General features: G+C 37.8%; 12 non-coding genes across 12 annotated transcripts; 6 read left to right on the top strand and 6 right to left on the bottom strand.

Annotated features, from left to right (window-relative positions):
* Window positions 1–268: 268 nt before the first annotated feature.
* On the bottom strand, window positions 269–387 carry LOC117393506 (5S ribosomal RNA). Its single transcript, XR_004543206.1, has one exon. It is a non-coding gene; the product is annotated as a 5S ribosomal RNA (ribosomal RNA).
* Window positions 388–733: 346 nt separating this feature from the next.
* Window positions 734–852, top strand: LOC117393505 (5S ribosomal RNA). Its single transcript, XR_004543205.1, has one exon. It is a non-coding gene; the product is annotated as a 5S ribosomal RNA (ribosomal RNA).
* A 1,479-nt stretch (window positions 853–2,331) lies between these two features.
* LOC117393507 (5S ribosomal RNA) lies at window positions 2,332–2,450 on the bottom strand. The gene has a single exon (XR_004543207.1). It is a non-coding gene; the product is annotated as a 5S ribosomal RNA (ribosomal RNA).
* A 346-nt stretch (window positions 2,451–2,796) lies between these two features.
* LOC117393504 (5S ribosomal RNA) lies at window positions 2,797–2,915 on the top strand. The gene has a single exon (XR_004543204.1). It is a non-coding gene; the product is annotated as a 5S ribosomal RNA (ribosomal RNA).
* Window positions 2,916–4,394: 1,479 nt separating this feature from the next.
* Window positions 4,395–4,513, bottom strand: LOC117393503 (5S ribosomal RNA). The gene has a single exon (XR_004543203.1). It is a non-coding gene; the product is annotated as a 5S ribosomal RNA (ribosomal RNA).
* Window positions 4,514–4,859: 346 nt separating this feature from the next.
* On the top strand, window positions 4,860–4,978 carry LOC117393501 (5S ribosomal RNA). Its single transcript, XR_004543202.1, has one exon. It is a non-coding gene; the product is annotated as a 5S ribosomal RNA (ribosomal RNA).
* A 2,349-nt stretch (window positions 4,979–7,327) lies between these two features.
* LOC117393500 (5S ribosomal RNA) lies at window positions 7,328–7,446 on the bottom strand. The gene has a single exon (XR_004543201.1). It is a non-coding gene; the product is annotated as a 5S ribosomal RNA (ribosomal RNA).
* A 346-nt stretch (window positions 7,447–7,792) lies between these two features.
* LOC117393511 (5S ribosomal RNA) lies at window positions 7,793–7,911 on the top strand. Its single transcript, XR_004543211.1, has one exon. It is a non-coding gene; the product is annotated as a 5S ribosomal RNA (ribosomal RNA).
* A 1,479-nt stretch (window positions 7,912–9,390) lies between these two features.
* On the bottom strand, window positions 9,391–9,509 carry LOC117393510 (5S ribosomal RNA). Its single transcript, XR_004543210.1, has one exon. It is a non-coding gene; the product is annotated as a 5S ribosomal RNA (ribosomal RNA).
* A 347-nt stretch (window positions 9,510–9,856) lies between these two features.
* On the top strand, window positions 9,857–9,975 carry LOC117393509 (5S ribosomal RNA). The gene has a single exon (XR_004543209.1). It is a non-coding gene; the product is annotated as a 5S ribosomal RNA (ribosomal RNA).
* Window positions 9,976–12,431: 2,456 nt separating this feature from the next.
* Window positions 12,432–12,550, bottom strand: LOC117393508 (5S ribosomal RNA). Its single transcript, XR_004543208.1, has one exon. It is a non-coding gene; the product is annotated as a 5S ribosomal RNA (ribosomal RNA).
* A 346-nt stretch (window positions 12,551–12,896) lies between these two features.
* On the top strand, window positions 12,897–13,015 carry LOC117393499 (5S ribosomal RNA). The gene has a single exon (XR_004543200.1). It is a non-coding gene; the product is annotated as a 5S ribosomal RNA (ribosomal RNA).
* The last annotated feature ends 2,766 nt before the right edge of the window (window positions 13,016–15,781 follow it).

Below are 15,781 nucleotides of genomic sequence, written 5' to 3'. Positions count from 1 at the left end.
GATTCGGTATTTGGGCAGGTTTAATTTGATTCGTGGCTAAACCTCTTTAATACCAGTAGAGGGCGCTGTTTACCTTCGATGCACTGTGCCAGTTCTTTTCATATTATCAGAACAGCTCCCTCTTCTGGTCATGTTGCAGGAGTGCGGTAGTAACAGTAATTTGTACAAAAGCACATGACAGTCATGTAGTCAGGCTATTGTGTTTGTTTTCACTCAAAACAACAATAATAACTTTAGATAAGAGTTTAAAAAAGAAAGGACAGACAAAAGCTTACAGCACCTGGTATTCCCAGGCGGTCTCCCATCCAAGTACTAACCAGGCCCGACCCTGCTTAGCTTCCGAGATCAGACGAGATCGGGCGTGTTCAGAGTGGTATGGCCGTAAGCAAGGGAACATGAATGTGACACTGTTTTTATATCTATATTCAAGTCTATGAAGAGAAGTACATGCAGCTTTAGACATCCACAATAAGCAAAATCCCTGGATCGAATGCAGAGGATGCATTTCCCCATGAGGTTCAATAAAGCATACCTTTACTTTAATAACAAATAGAACAGAATAAAGTAAAAGGGCTGAACTGTGCTGTAGATAACAACTGAGAAATGGAAAAAACACAAAGTGTGTCTCCAAACAGTCACTCTCACATTTGAGCATTTGATTTTCTTTTGGTTTAAAACGTAAATTTCAGTGTCAAGAGTAGATATAAAAAGAATCTCCACCAGTGAGTCCCTCGCTTACGGCCATACCACTCTGAACACGCCCGATCTCGTCTGATCTCGGAAGCTAAGCAGGGTCGGGCCTGGTTAGTACTTGGATGGGAGACCGCCTGGGAATACCAGGTGCTGTAAGCTTTTGTCTTTGCTTTCTTTTTTAAACTCTTATCTAAAGTTATTATTATTGTTCTGAGTGAAAACAAGCACAATAGCCTGACTACATGACTGTCATGTTCTTTTGTACAAATTACTGTTACTACTGCACTCCTGCAATATGACCAGAAGAGGGAGCTGTTCTGATTTGTTTCTACATTTTAAAACTCTCTTGGGCTTACTGGGTTCATGTGTTTTGTTGGTTATGTTTTTTGGTTCATAATTTAACTCCATCAGATATAAAAGAACAGATTGTTACATGGTTGAAAGTAAAGAAAAAATGAAAGAAAGTCAAAATAACCATGTGTACCTAAAGAATGTCACTGCTGCAGTTACTATTTAGCCCCTATAACTCACTTTAAGCCACAAGCTGCACAATATGTCACAATCAAATCAAAAATTCAGTTTGATTTGGTCAAAGAACAATATATCATGTTTTAGTTCATCAGTTCATATTTCAGTCTTGTCTCAAATGTTAATGCTCTTGTAGTTGATCACAATGTGCAGCTATTCCTAGACAATAAGAAGACATTATGGTCTGCACAACATCTTCATGAGTTCAAGTGCATTCCATAGGTCTGCGCCCCCTGGTGGGCACGTGTCATTTACTTTAGCATTAGGAAATCAAGATACCACTTTGATGTAGTGCTGCACGGCTAGAAAATACTTCACAATAATACGATGAAAAGAACTGGCACAGTGCATAGAAGGTAAACAGCGCCCTCTACTGGTATTAAAGAGGTTTAGCCACAGATCAAATTCAACCTGCCCAAATACCGAATCGTTAAACTGCAATATCCCACTTTATGTACAACTTATCAGTGTTCTCTGGTTTATAGACTATGAATGTAAAAATTATATTGTCACCTCTGTCTCTGTTATTACGTTTTCACAAGGTATATTTTGTTAAAGTTATGAAATAGCTACAATTGGGGGAAAAAATCACCTCGAACGTTATATTTGCCTATTGGTATTCAAATGGAAAGATTAATTCCTTACTTCATTCAATCTAAACAGAAATGAATGGCTGCAACGACGACACCTTGGCTCTTCTTCTATTAAATAATAAATAATTCAAAATAGCGTATGTACATAATGTACGTGCAAAGACAGAGGTGGAAGTTCGGTCCATGGTGTAGCCTATAAACCAGAGAACACTGATAAATTGTACATAAAGTGGGATATTGCAGTTTAATGATTCGGTATTTGGGCAGGTTTAATTTGATTCGTGGCTAAACCTCTTTAATACCAGTAGAGGGCGCTGTTTACCTTCGATGCACTGTGCCAGTTCTTTTCATATTATCAGAACAGCTCCCTCTTCTGGTCATGTTGCAGGAGTGCGGTAGTAACAGTAATTTGTACAAAAGCACATGACAGTCATGTAGTCAGGCTATTGTGTTTGTTTTCACTCAAAACAACAATAATAACTTTAGATAAGAGTTTAAAAAAGAAAGGACAGACAAAAGCTTACAGCACCTGGTATTCCCAGGCGGTCTCCCATCCAAGTACTAACCAGGCCCAACCCTGCTTAGCTTCCGAGATCAGACGAGATCGGGCATGTTCAGAGTGGTATGGCCGTAAGCGAGGGAACATGAATGTGACACTGTTTTTATATCTATATTCAAGTCTATGAAGAGAAGTACATGCAGCTTTAGACATCCACAATAAGCAAAATCCCTGGATCGAATGCAGAGGATGCATTTCCCCATGAGGTTCAATAAAGCATACCTTTACTTTAATAACAAATAGAACAGAATAAAGTAAAAGGGCTGAACTGTGCTGTAGATAACAACTGAGAAATGGAAAAAACACAAAGTGTGTCTCCAAACAGTCACTCTCACATTTGAGCATTTGATTTTCTTTTGGTTTAAAACGTAAATTTCAGTGTCAAGAGTAGATATAAAAAGAATCTCCACCAGTGAGTCCCTCGCTTACGGCCATACCACTCTGAACACGCCCGATCTCGTCTGATCTCGGAAGCTAAGCAGGGTCGGGCCTGGTTAGTACTTGGATGGGAGACCGCCTGGGAATACCAGGTGCTGTAAGCTTTTGTCTTTGCTTTCTTTTTTAAACTCTTATCTAAAGTTATTATTATTGTTCTGAGTGAAAACAAACACAATAGCCTGACTACATGACTGTCATGTTCTTTTGTACAAATTACTGTTACTACTGCACTCCTGAAATATGACCAGAAGAGGGAGCTGTTCTGATTTGTTTCTACATTTTAAAACTCTCTTGGGCTTACTGGGTTCATGTGTTTTGTTGGTTATGTTTTTTGGTTCATAATTTAACTCCATCAGATATAAAAGAACAGATTGTTACATGGTTGAAAGTAAAGAAAAAATGAAAGAAAGTCAAAATAACCATGTGTACCTAAAGAATGTCACTGCTGCAGTTACTATTTAGCCCCTATAACTCACTTTAAGCCACAAGCTGCACAATATGTCACAATCAAATCAAAAATTCAGTTTGATTTGGTCAAAGAACAATATATCATGTTTTAGTTCATCAGTTCATATTTCAGTCTTGTCTCAAATGTTAATGCTCTTGTAGTTGATCACAATGTGCAGTTATTCCTAGACAATAAGAAGACATTATGGTCTGCACAACATCTTCATGAGTTCAAGTGCATTCCATAGGTCTGCGCCCCCTGGTGGGCACGTGTCATTTACTTTAGCATTAGGAAATCAAGATACCACTTTGATGTAGTGCTGCACGGCTAGAAAATACTTCACAATAATACGATGAAAAGAACTGGCACAGTGCATAGAAGGTAAACAGCGCCCTCTACTGGTATTAAAGAGGTTTAGCCACAGATCAAATTCAACCTGCCCAAATACCGAATCGTTAAACTGCAATATCCCACTTTATGTACAACTTATCAGTGTTCTCTGGTTTATAGACTATGAATGTAAAAATTATATTGTCACCTCTGTCTCTGTTATTACGTTTTCACAAGGTATATTTTGTTAAAGTTATGAAATAGCTACAATTGGGGGAAAAAATCACCTCGAACGTTATATTTGCCTATTGGTATTCAAATGGAAAGATTAATTCCTTACTTCATTCAATCTAAACAGAAATGAATGGCTGCAACGACGACACCTTGGCTCTTCTTCTATTAAATAATAAATAATTCAAAATAGCGTATGTACATAATGTACGTGCAAAGACAGAGGTGGAAGTTCGGTCCATGGTGTAGCCTATAAACCAGAGAACACTGATAAATTGTACATAAAGTGGGATATTGCAGTTTAATGATTCGGTATTTGGGCAGGTTTAATTTGATTCGTGGCTAAACCTCTTTAATACCAGTAGAGGGCGCTGTTTACCTTCGATGCACTGTGCCAGTTCTTTTCATATTATCAGAACAGCTCCCTCTTCTGGTCATGTTGCAGGAGTGCGGTAGTAACAGTAATTTGTACAAAAGCACATGACAGTCATGTAGTCAGGCTATTGTGTTTGTTTTCACTCAAAACAACAATAATAACTTTAGATAAGAGTTTAAAAAAGAAAGGACAGACAAAAGCTTACAGCACCTGGTATTCCCAGGCGGTCTCCCATCCAAGTACTAACCAGGCCCGACCCTGCTTAGCTTCCGAGATCAGACGAGATCGGGCGTGTTCAGAGTGGTATGGCCGTAAGCGAGGGAACATGAATGTGACACTGTTTTTATATCTATATTCAAGTCTATGAAGAGAAGTACATGCAGCTTTAGACATCCACAATAAGCAAAATCCCTGGATCGAATGCAGAGGATGCATTTCCCCATGAGGTTCAATAAAGTATACCTTTACTTTAATAACAAATAGAACAGAATAAAGTAAAAGGGCTGAACTGTGCTGTAGATAACAACTGAGAAATGGAAAAAACACAAAGTGTGTCTCCAAACAGTCACTCTCACATTTGAGCATTTGATTTTCTTTTGGTTTAAAACGTAAATTTCAGTGTCAAGAGTAGATATAAAAAGAATCTCCACCAGTGAGCCCCTCGCTTACGGCCATACCACTCTGAACACGCCCGATCTCGTCTGATCTCGGAAGCTAAGCAGGGTCGGGCCTGGTTAGTACTTGGATGGGAGACCGCCTGGGAATACCAGGTGCTGTAAGCTTTTGTCTTTGCTTTCTTTTTTAAACTCTTATCTAAAGTTATTATTATTGTTCTGAGTGAAAACAAACACAATAGCCTGACTACATGACTGTCATGTTCTTCTGTACAAATTACTGTTACTACTGCACTCCTGCAATATGACCAGAAGAGGGAGCTGTTCTGATTTGTTTCTACATTTTAAAACTCTCTTGGGCTTACTGGGTTCATATGGAAGCCCGTTTCCGCCATGAAAAAAAAAATAAAAGCCCCACAGAAAGTCGAAATTACGAGTTTTAAACTCGTAATTATGAGTTTAAAACTCGTAATTATGAGTTTAAAACTCGTAATTATGAGTTTAAAACTCGTAATTACGAGTTTAAAACTCGTAATTTCGACTTTTAAAACTACTAATTATGAGTTTAAAACTCGTAATTAGGACTTTTAAAAGTATGAATTATGAGTTTATAACTCGTAATTTTGGGAATGTAACATTTACAAAAAGTGAACCTTATCAATTTTGATTAAATGAATTTGGTATTTTAATAATTTCCTCAATAAACCAGCAGGGTTGTGACCAGCTGGCACTCTGCTCAGACCAGGAAAACGAGCGCTCACAAACACAGAGCACAGCTCATGAGTGGTCAGAACAGCACTCAGGGCCCACTGATTTGTTCAAGACGCCAGAAACTTTACTGGAGCTTAATTTATTCATTTTTTAAAAGTATGTAGGTGATAAACATAACAGTCCTCCTCCTGTCTCCTCTGCTCTGTACACTCAGTTGCAGTGTGCTACAAGCTCAATTAAGACTTTAAAAGTTCTAATTACGAGTTTTAAACTCATAATTAGTAGTTTTAAAACTCATAATTACGAGTTTTAAACTCATAATTAGTAGTTTTAAAAGTCGAAATTACGAGTTTTAAACTCGTAATTACGAGTTTTAAACTCATAATTACGAGTTTTAAACTCATAATTACGAGTTTTAAACTCATAATTACGAGTTTTAAACTCATAATTACGAGTTTAAAACTCGTAATTTCGACTTTCTGTGGGGCTTTTATTTTTTTTTTCATGGCGGAAACGGGCTTCCATAGGTTCATGTGTTTTGTTGGTTATGTTTTTTGGTTCATAATTTAACTCCATCAGATATAAAAGAACAGATTGTTACATGGTTGAAAGTAAAGAAAAAATGAAAGAAAGTCAAAATAACCATGTGTACCTAAAGAATGTCACTGCTGCAGTTACTATTTAGCCCCTATAACTCACTTTAAGCCACAAGCTGCACAATATGTCACAATCAAATCAAAAATTCAGTTTGATTTGGTCAAAGAACAATATATCATGTTTTAGTTCATCAGTTCATATTTCAGTCTTGTCTCAAATGTTAATGCTCTTGTAGTTGATCACAATGTGCAGTTATTCCTAGACAATAAGAAGACATTATGGTCTGCACAACATCTTCATGAGTTCAAGTGCATTCCATAGGTCTGCGCCCCCTGGTGGGCACGTGTCATTTACTTTAGCATTAGGAAATCAAGATACCACTTTGATGTAGTGCTGCACGGCTAGAAAATACTTCACAATAATACGATGAAAAGAACTGGCACAGTGCATAGAAGGTAAACAGCGCCCTCTACTGGTATTAAAGAGGTTTAGCCACAGATCAAGTTCAACCTGCCCAAATACCGAATCGTTAAACTGCAATATCCCACTTTATGTACAACTTATCAGTGTTCTCTGGTTTATAGACTATGAATGTAAAAATTATATTGTCACCTCTGTCTCTGTTATTACGTTTTCACAAGGTATATTTTGTTAAAGTTATGAAATAGCTACAATTGGGGGAAAAAATCACCTCGAACGTTATATTTGCCTATTGGTATTCAAATGGAAAGATTAATTCCTTACTTCATTCAATCTAAACAGAAATGAATGGCTGCAACGACGACACCTTGGCTCTTCTTCTATTAAATAATAAATAATTCAAAATAGCGTATGTACATAATGTACGTGCAAAGACAGAGGTGGAAGTTCGGTCCATGGTGTAGCCTATAAACCAGAGAACACTGATAAATTGTACATAAAGTGGGATATTGCAGTTTAATGATTCGGTATTTGGGCAGGTTTAATTTGATTCGTGGCTAAACCTCTTTAATACCAGTAGAGGGCGCTGTTTACCTTCGATGCACTGTGCCAGTTCTTTTCATATTATCAGAACAGCTCCCTCTTCTGGTCATGTTGCAGGAGTGCGGTAGTAACAGTAATTTGTACAAAAGCACATGACAGTCATGTAGTCAGGCTATTGTGTTTGTTTTCACTCAAAACAACAATAATAACTTTAGATAAGAGTTTAAAAAAGAAAGGACAGACAAAAGCTTACAGCACCTGGTATTCCCAGGCGGTCTCCCATCCAAGTACTAACCAGGCCCGACCCTGCTTAGCTTCCGAGATCAGACGAGATCGGGCGTGTTCAGAGTGGTATGGCCGTAAGCGAGGAAACATGAATGTGACACTGTTTTTATATCTATATTCAAGTCTATGAAGAGAAGTACATGCAGCTTTAGACATCCACAATAAGCAAAATCCCTGGATCGAATGCAGAGGATGCATTTCCCCATGAGGTTCAATAAAGTATACCTTTACTTTAATAACAAATAGAACAGAATAAAGTAAAAGGGCTGAACTGTGCTGTAGATAACAACTGAGAAATGGAAAAAACACAAAGTGTGTCTCCAAACAGTCACTCTCACATTTGAGCATTTGATTTTCTTTTGGTTTAAAACGTAAATTTCAGTGTCAAGAGTAGATATAAAAAGAATCTCCACCAGTGAGCCCCTCGCTTACGGCCATACCACTCTGAACACGCCCGATCTCGTCTGATCTCGGAAGCTAAGCAGGGTCGGGCCTGGTTAGTACTTGGATGGGAGACCGCCTGGGAATACCAGGTGCTGTAAGCTTTTGTCTTTGCTTTCTTTTTTAAACTCTTATCTAAAGTTATTATTATTGTTCTGAGTGAAAACAAACACAATAGCCTGACTACATGACTGTCATGTTCTTTTGTACAAATTACTGTTACTACTGCACTCCTGCAATATGACCAGAAGAGGGAGCTGTTCTGATTTGTTTCTACATTTTAAAACTCTCTTGGGCTTACTGGGTTCATGTGTTTTGTTGGTTATGTTTTTTGGTTCATAATTTAACTCCATCAGATATAAAAGAACAGATTGTTACATGGTTGAAAGTAAAGAAAAAATGAAAGAAAGTCAAAATAACCATGTGTACCTAAAGAATGTCACTGCTGCAGTTACTATTTAGCCCCTATAACTCACTTTAAGCCACAAGCTGCACAATATGTCACAATCAAATCAAAAATTCAGTTTGATTTGGTCAAAGAACAATATATCATGTTTTAGTTCATCAGTTCATATTTCAGTCTTGTCTCAAATGTTAATGCTCTTGTAGTTGATCACAATGTGCAGTTATTCCTAGACAATAAGAAGACATTATGGTCTGCACAACATCTTCATGAGTTCAAGTGCATTCCATAGGTCTGCGCCCCCTGGTGGGCACGTGTCATTTACTTTAGCATTAGGAAATCAAGATACCACTTTGATGTAGTGCTGCACGGCTAGAAAATACTTCACAATAATACGATGAAAAGAACTGGCACAGTGCATAGAAGGTAAACAGCGCCCTCTACTGGTATTAAAGAGGTTTAGCCACAGATCAAATTCAACCTGCCCAAATACCGAATCGTTAAACTGCAATATCCCACTTTATGTACAACTTATCAGTGTTCTCTGGTTTATAGACTATGAATGTAAAAATTATATTGTCACCTCTGTCTCTGTTATTACGTTTTCACAAGGTATATTTTGTTAAAGTTATGAAATAGCTACAATTGGGGGAAAAAATCACCTCGAACGTTATATTTGCCTATTGGTATTCAAATGGAAAGATTAATTCCTTACTTCATTCAATCTAAACAGAAATGAATGGCTGCAACGACGACACCTTGGCTCTTCTTCTATTAAATAATAAATAATTCAAAATAGCGTATGTACATAATGTACGTGCAAAGACAGAGGTGGAAGTTCGGTCCATGGTGTAGCCTATAAACCAGAGAACACTGATAAATTGTACATAAAGTGGGATATTGCAGTTTAATGATTCGGTATTTGGGCAGGTTTAATTTGATTCGTGGCTAAACCTCTTTAATACCAGTAGAGGGCGCTGTTTACCTTCGATGCACTGTGCCAGTTCTTTTCATATTATCAGAACAGCTCCCTCTTCTGGTCATGTTGCAGGAGTGCGGTAGTAACAGTAATTTGTACAAAAGCACATGACAGTCATGTAGTCAGGCTATTGTGTTTGTTTTCACTCAAAACAACAATAATAACTTTAGATAAGAGTTTAAAAAAGAAAGGACAGACAAAAGCTTACAGCACCTGGTATTCCCAGGCGGTCTCCCATCCAAGTACTAACCAGGCCCGACCCTGCTTAGCTTCCGAGATCAGACGAGATCGGGCGTGTTCAGAGTGGTATGGCCGTAAGCGAGGGAAACATGAATGTGACACTGTTTTTATATCTATATTCAAGTCTATGAAGAGAAGTACATGCAGCTTTAGACATCCACAATAAGCAAAATCCCTGGATCGAATGCAGAGGATGCATTTCCCCATGAGGTTCAATAAAGTATACCTTTACTTTAATAACAAATAGAACAGAATAAAGTAAAAGGGCTGAACTGTGCTGTAGATAACAACTGAGAAATGGAAAAAACACAAAGTGTGTCTCCAAACAGTCACTCTCACATTTGAGCATTTGATTTTCTTTTGGTTTAAAACGTAAATTTCAGTGTCAAGAGTAGATATAAAAAGAATCTCCACCAGTGAGCCCCTCGCTTACGGCCATACCACTCTGAACACGCCCGATCTCGTCTGATCTCGGAAGCTAAGCAGGGTCGGGCCTGGTTAGTACTTGGATGGGAGACCGCCTGGGAATACCAGGTGCTGTAAGCTTTTGTCTTTGCTTTCTTTTTTAAACTCTTATCTAAAGTTATTATTATTGTTCTGAGTGAAAACAAACACAATAGCCTGACTACATGACTGTCATGTTCTTTTGTACAAATTACTGTTACTACTGCACTCCTGCAATATGACCAGAAGAGGGAGCTGTTCTGATTTGTTTCTACATTTTAAAACTCTCTTGGGCTTACTGGGTTCATGTGTTTTGTTGGTTATGTTTTTTGGTTCATAATTTAACTCCATCAGATATAAAAGAACTATGGAAGCCCGTTTCCGCCATGAAAAAAAAAAAAAAAGCCCCACAGAAAGTCGAAATTACGAGTTTTAAACTCGTAATTAGGAGTTTAAAACTCGTAATTATGAGTTTAAAACTCGTAATTATGAGTTTAAAACTCGTAATTATGAGTTTAAAACTCGTAATTACGAGTTTAAAACTCGTAATTAGGACTTTTAAAACTACTAATTATGAGTTTAAAACTCGTAATTATGAGTTTAAAACTCGTAATTATGAGTTTTAAAACTACTAATTATGAGTTTAAAACTCGTAATTAGAACTTTTAAAGTCTTAATTGAGCTTGTAGCACACTGCAACTGAGTGTACAGAGCAGAGGAGACAGGAGGAGGACTGTTATGTTTATCACCTACATACTTTTAAAAAATGAATAAATTAAGCTCCAGTAAAGTTTCTGGCGTCTTGAACAAATCAGTGGGCCCTGAGTGCTGTTCTGACCACTCATGAGCTGTGCTCTGTGTCTGTGAGCGCTCGTTTTCCTGGTCTGAGCAGAGTGCCAGCTGGTCACAACCCCGCTGGTTTATTGAGGAAATTATTAAAATACCAAATTCATTTAATCAAAATTGATAAGGTTCACTTTTTGTAAATGTTACATTCCCAAAATTACGAGTTATAAACTCATAATTCATACTTTTAAAAGTCCTAATTACGAGTTTTAAACTCATAATTAGTAGTTTTAAAAGTCCTAATTACGAGTTTTAAACTCGTAATTACGAGTTTTAAACTCATAATTACGAGTTTTAAACTCATAATTACGAGTTTTAAACTCATAATTACGAGTTTTAAACTCATAATTACGAGTTTTAAACTCATAATTACGAGTTTTAAACTCATAATTACGAGTTTTAAAACTCCTAATTACGAGTTTAAAACTCGTAATTTCGACTTTCTGTGGAGCTTTTATTTTTTTTTTCATGGCGGAAACGGGCTTCCATAAAGAACAGATTGTTACATGGTTGAAAGTAAAGAAAAAATGAAAGAAAGTCAAAATAACCATGTGTACCTAAAGAATGTCACTGCTGCAGTTACTATTTAGCCCCTATAACTCACTTTAAGCCACAAGCTGCACAATATGTCACAATCAAATCAAAAATTCAGTTTGATTTGGTCAAAGAACAATATATCATGTTTTAGTTCATCAGTTCATATTTCAGTCTTGTCTCAAATGTTAATGCTCTTGTAGTTGATCACAATGTGCAGTTATTCCTAGACAATAAGAAGACATTATGGTCTGCACAACATCTTCATGAGTTCAAGTGCATTCCATAGGTCTGCGCCCCCTGGTGGGCACGTGTCATTTACTTTAGCATTAGGAAATCAAGATACCACTTTGATGTAGTGCTGCACGGCTAGAAAATACTTCACAATAATACGATGAAAAGAACTGGCACAGTGCATAGAAGGTAAACAGCGCCCTCTACTGGTATTAAAGAGGTTTAGCCACAGATCAAATTCAACCTGCCCAAATACCGAATCGTTAAACTGCAATATCCCACTTTATGTACAACTTATCAGTGTTCTCTGGTTTATAGACTATGAATGTAAAAATTATATTGTCACCTCTGTCTCTGTTATTACGTTTTCACAAGGTATATTTTGTTAAAGTTATGAAATAGCTACAATTGGGGGAAAAAAATCACCTCGAACGTTATATTTGCCTATTGGTATTCAAATGGAAAGATTAATTCCTTACTTCATTCAATCTAAACAGAAATGAATGGCTGCAACGACGACACCTTGGCTCTTCTTCTATTAAATAATAAATAATTCAAAATAGCGTATGTACATAATGTACGTGCAAAGACAGAGGTGGAAGTTCGGTCCATGGTGTAGCCTATAAACCAGAGAACACTGATAAATTGTACATAAAGTGGGATATTGCAGTTTAATGATTCGGTATTTGGGCAGGTTTAATTTGATTCGTGGCTAAACCTCTTTAATACCAGTAGAGGGCGCTGTTTACCTTCGATGCACTGTGCCAGTTCTTTTCATATTATCAGAACAGCTCCCTCTTCTGGTCATGTTGCAGGAGTGCGGTAGTAACAGTAATTTGTACAAAAGCACATGACAGTCATGTAGTCAGGCTATTGTGTTTGTTTTCACTCAAAACAACAATAATAACTTTAGATAAGAGTTTAAAAAAGAAAGGACAGACAAAAGCTTACAGCACCTGGTATTCCCAGGCGGTCTCCCATCCAAGTACTAACCAGGCCCGACCCTGCTTAGCTTCCGAGATCAGACGAGATCGGGCGTGTTCAGAGTGGTATGGCCGTAAGCGAGGGACTCACTGGTGAGGATTCTTTTTATATCTACTCTTGACACTGAAATTTACGTTTTAAACCAAAAGAAAATCAAATGCTCAAATGTGAGAGTGACTGTTTGGAGACACACTTTGTGTTTTTTCCATTTCTCAGTTGTTATCTATAGCACAGTTCAGCCCTTTTACTTTATTCTGTTCTATTTGTTATTAAAGTAAAGGTATACTTTATTGAACCTCATGGGGAAATGCATCCTCTGCAGTCGATCCAGGGATTTTGCTTATTGTGGATGTCTAAAGCTGCATGTGCTTCTCTTCATAGACTTGAATATAGATATAAAAACAGTGTCACATTCATGTTCCCTCGCTTACGGCCATACCACTCTGAACACGCCCGATCTCGTCTGATCTCGGAAGCTAAGCAGGGTCGGGCCTGGTTAGTACTTGGATGGGAGACCGCCTGGGAATACCAGGTGCTGTAAGCTTTTTATTCTGCAGATTGCTGTTTAAAATGTTTTCTTTTACACCTTAAAAGCCGCAAAACACTGAAGTTGCGTGGTTGTGACACAAAATTTAAAAAAAAAAAAAATTGTTAAAAGTCGATTCTCTCGCTCTTTCTTGTCTTTGCATGGTCTCTCTCTCACCCTGTGGCCCCAGCTCTCATTCCTCTCCTCTTGCACGTCTTGTCAATAAAATCTATAGTTATTTATACATTCTATTTAAGTAATTTCTAAACAAAGATTTTGTGATTGTTGGTCTTATAAAATCAAAAGGGCTTGTTCCAGCTCTGACCTAACCTAGTGATATTACAAGTGACATTATACCGAGGACGTACTCTATGTATGTGTATGGCATAATGTACATTATCACATCAGCAAACACTGCCAAAAAGTTTTAAGATAGTGTGAAAACTGTTCAACAGCACAAAGTTCATCTCTTGTAGTTCCAGCTGAGGCAGTTCCTTATTGTCAAATTGTGTTAAACCAAAGCTCAGATTAAGGTTTAACTTGAGTAACAGACCTTAAGACAGACCGGCGCTTACAATTAGCATCACACCCCCTGGGAGGGTTGATGACATCAGCTGCAAAGTATCAATTGTTGAGCAGCACAAGAGCGCCCTCTGCAGAGTGAAAAGCTTATAGCACCTGGTCCTCCCATGAAGCAAGAACCAGTAGTGATCAGTTGAGTGGTCATATTGATACTTTACAGCTGATGTTGTTCAATATTAACATTAGCTTCACCCAACTAGAGCAGTGCCTCTAGTTAGGTGAAGCTAACCAGAGGCACTGCTCTTTCTGAAGCTGTTACTCAAATTAGACTTATCTGAGCTTTGTTTTAACACAATCTGATCAGAAAAAACTGACTTAGTTGGAGCTACAACAGGTGAGATGATTTGTGCTGTTAAACAAGTCCCTCTGAAATTAAATTTGTCAAAAATAGATATCATTAGCCAAATGTTTTCATCACTCTCACCTTTTTACTGAAAACCAAACACCTAAACAGAACCATGAACTCTTGTATTGATCACAGGCTTCTGAAAATGTGTTGGTTAAATCCATTTAGTATTTTCTTCTTGAGTTTTCAGAGAATCTACAAATTTATGCGACTGTGTTTGCGTAAGTGTGCATTGTATCTCCATGGTAACTGATGAACATTCCACCATAGACATACACGCACTATCGATTCCAAAGTATCACTTATGATAGTGTGGGCGACAGTAGCTTACCCTCTGCGTCTTCATCGTCTTCATCATCTGGGTTGTCCACTTTGTTCCGGAGGTGGGACAGGAGGTTCTTGAACTGGCGGTTGATGTTGTCAATCTCAGCGTTTAAAAGTGTTAAACGCTGAGATTATTAGTGTCCTGCTCTGAGGTGCTAACATGGGCACTACCCGCGAGGAAGTTCTAGTCTAATGCGTTGTTGGTTTGTGGAGATAAAATCAATGAAGACGTTTCCAGTCATTTGTAAGAGCTAAAATACTTCATTAACAATCAAAGCTAAAATGTCTAACTAATGATCAAATGTTTCCTTCTGGTAGCATCACCTGTTACAACCCGTGTTTGGGACCAACCACTCCCAGACATCAGTTACAGTGCTCCCTTACCCTCCTCTAGCGACAAACCCAGAGAAAACCACCAGAAATCAAGGCCAAAAACAACCACAATTTGGCTCTAACATGAATAATTTGGGTATTGCAGTAATTTCATATTTTGGTGGTTTACCTCTGACAGTAGGTCCCGGATCATGTCCCGGTCTTGGCTGGCAGAGTCCAAATCGTCGTTGGCTTTGTCCTGAGCTTTCTCTGCATCGTAAAGGTCCTTTGTGATGTCAGACACATTTATGTCTTTGGTCCGATTCCTGAAAAAATAAAAATTAAATAAACATTAAAAATATGTACTGTATTCAATATGTTTTTTTGCTGTTACGACTGATTATTTTTCTCATATCTTTTCTCAATATTTAAAAACCTAAGGCAAGGTGAAGAAATACCATCTCGTGACACACCCTCACCAGAAAAGCACCTTTACAATAATATTTCATTTACCAGGTGCAACATTAGGCATTTCTTTGGCTAAAATGTTTCACAGCATTGCATTAATTTTATCTATCTCCATGGAGACAAGCAGGCCAAATTACTATAGTCAGAACTGAGGAGAGGCGACACCCTTCAGTAAGAATTCATGTTTTTCAAAGAACAAAACCACCTGTAATTGGAAAAAGTAAGATCTATCAGTTTAATACCATTTGTGGAAAAATAGAAGGTTTTGGTCATCTATGGCCCCAGCCAGCCCTGTAAACCCAGCCCATGAACGATGCGGTGGACAGTGGAGCAGCACCCGGTGTGAGAGCCCCACCTACCAGCCAGAAGATGAAGACCTCAATCTCAGCACTCTCAAGTCGGTCCAGGCAGAGAAGGTTGATTAGCACTGCCAAGGTCCCTGGAAGTGTGTCTTCATGATTAAAACCTGGCACTGGCACACTCATTCATTTGCACTTTACTTTAGTCTTTAAACTTATTACGTTAATAAATTGTAAATAGTACTTTATTTTCCTTTAGGACATGTAAGATGAATGTAAATAAAACCTCATAAATGTTTCAAAGTCAAACTTTAATCTTTATCTATTAATTTTTCTAACAACCCAAATAACTTCTCAAAACGCTCCTTCCTCTCCTCCGCATCCCTCTCATAATGTTCCTTTTGCATCCTTACATCCTCCCTGTACAATTTGACTAGTTCACTCTCCCGCTTC

Source organism: Periophthalmus magnuspinnatus, unplaced genomic scaffold (genome assembly GCF_009829125.3).
Source record: "Periophthalmus magnuspinnatus isolate fPerMag1 unplaced genomic scaffold, fPerMag1.2.pri scaffold_181_arrow_ctg1, whole genome shotgun sequence".
NCBI classification, from domain to species: domain Eukaryota; kingdom Metazoa; phylum Chordata; class Actinopteri; order Gobiiformes; family Gobiidae; genus Periophthalmus; species Periophthalmus magnuspinnatus.
The sequence above is the reverse complement of the archived record's forward strand: the minus strand, read 5'-3'. Positions and strand labels throughout refer to the sequence as shown.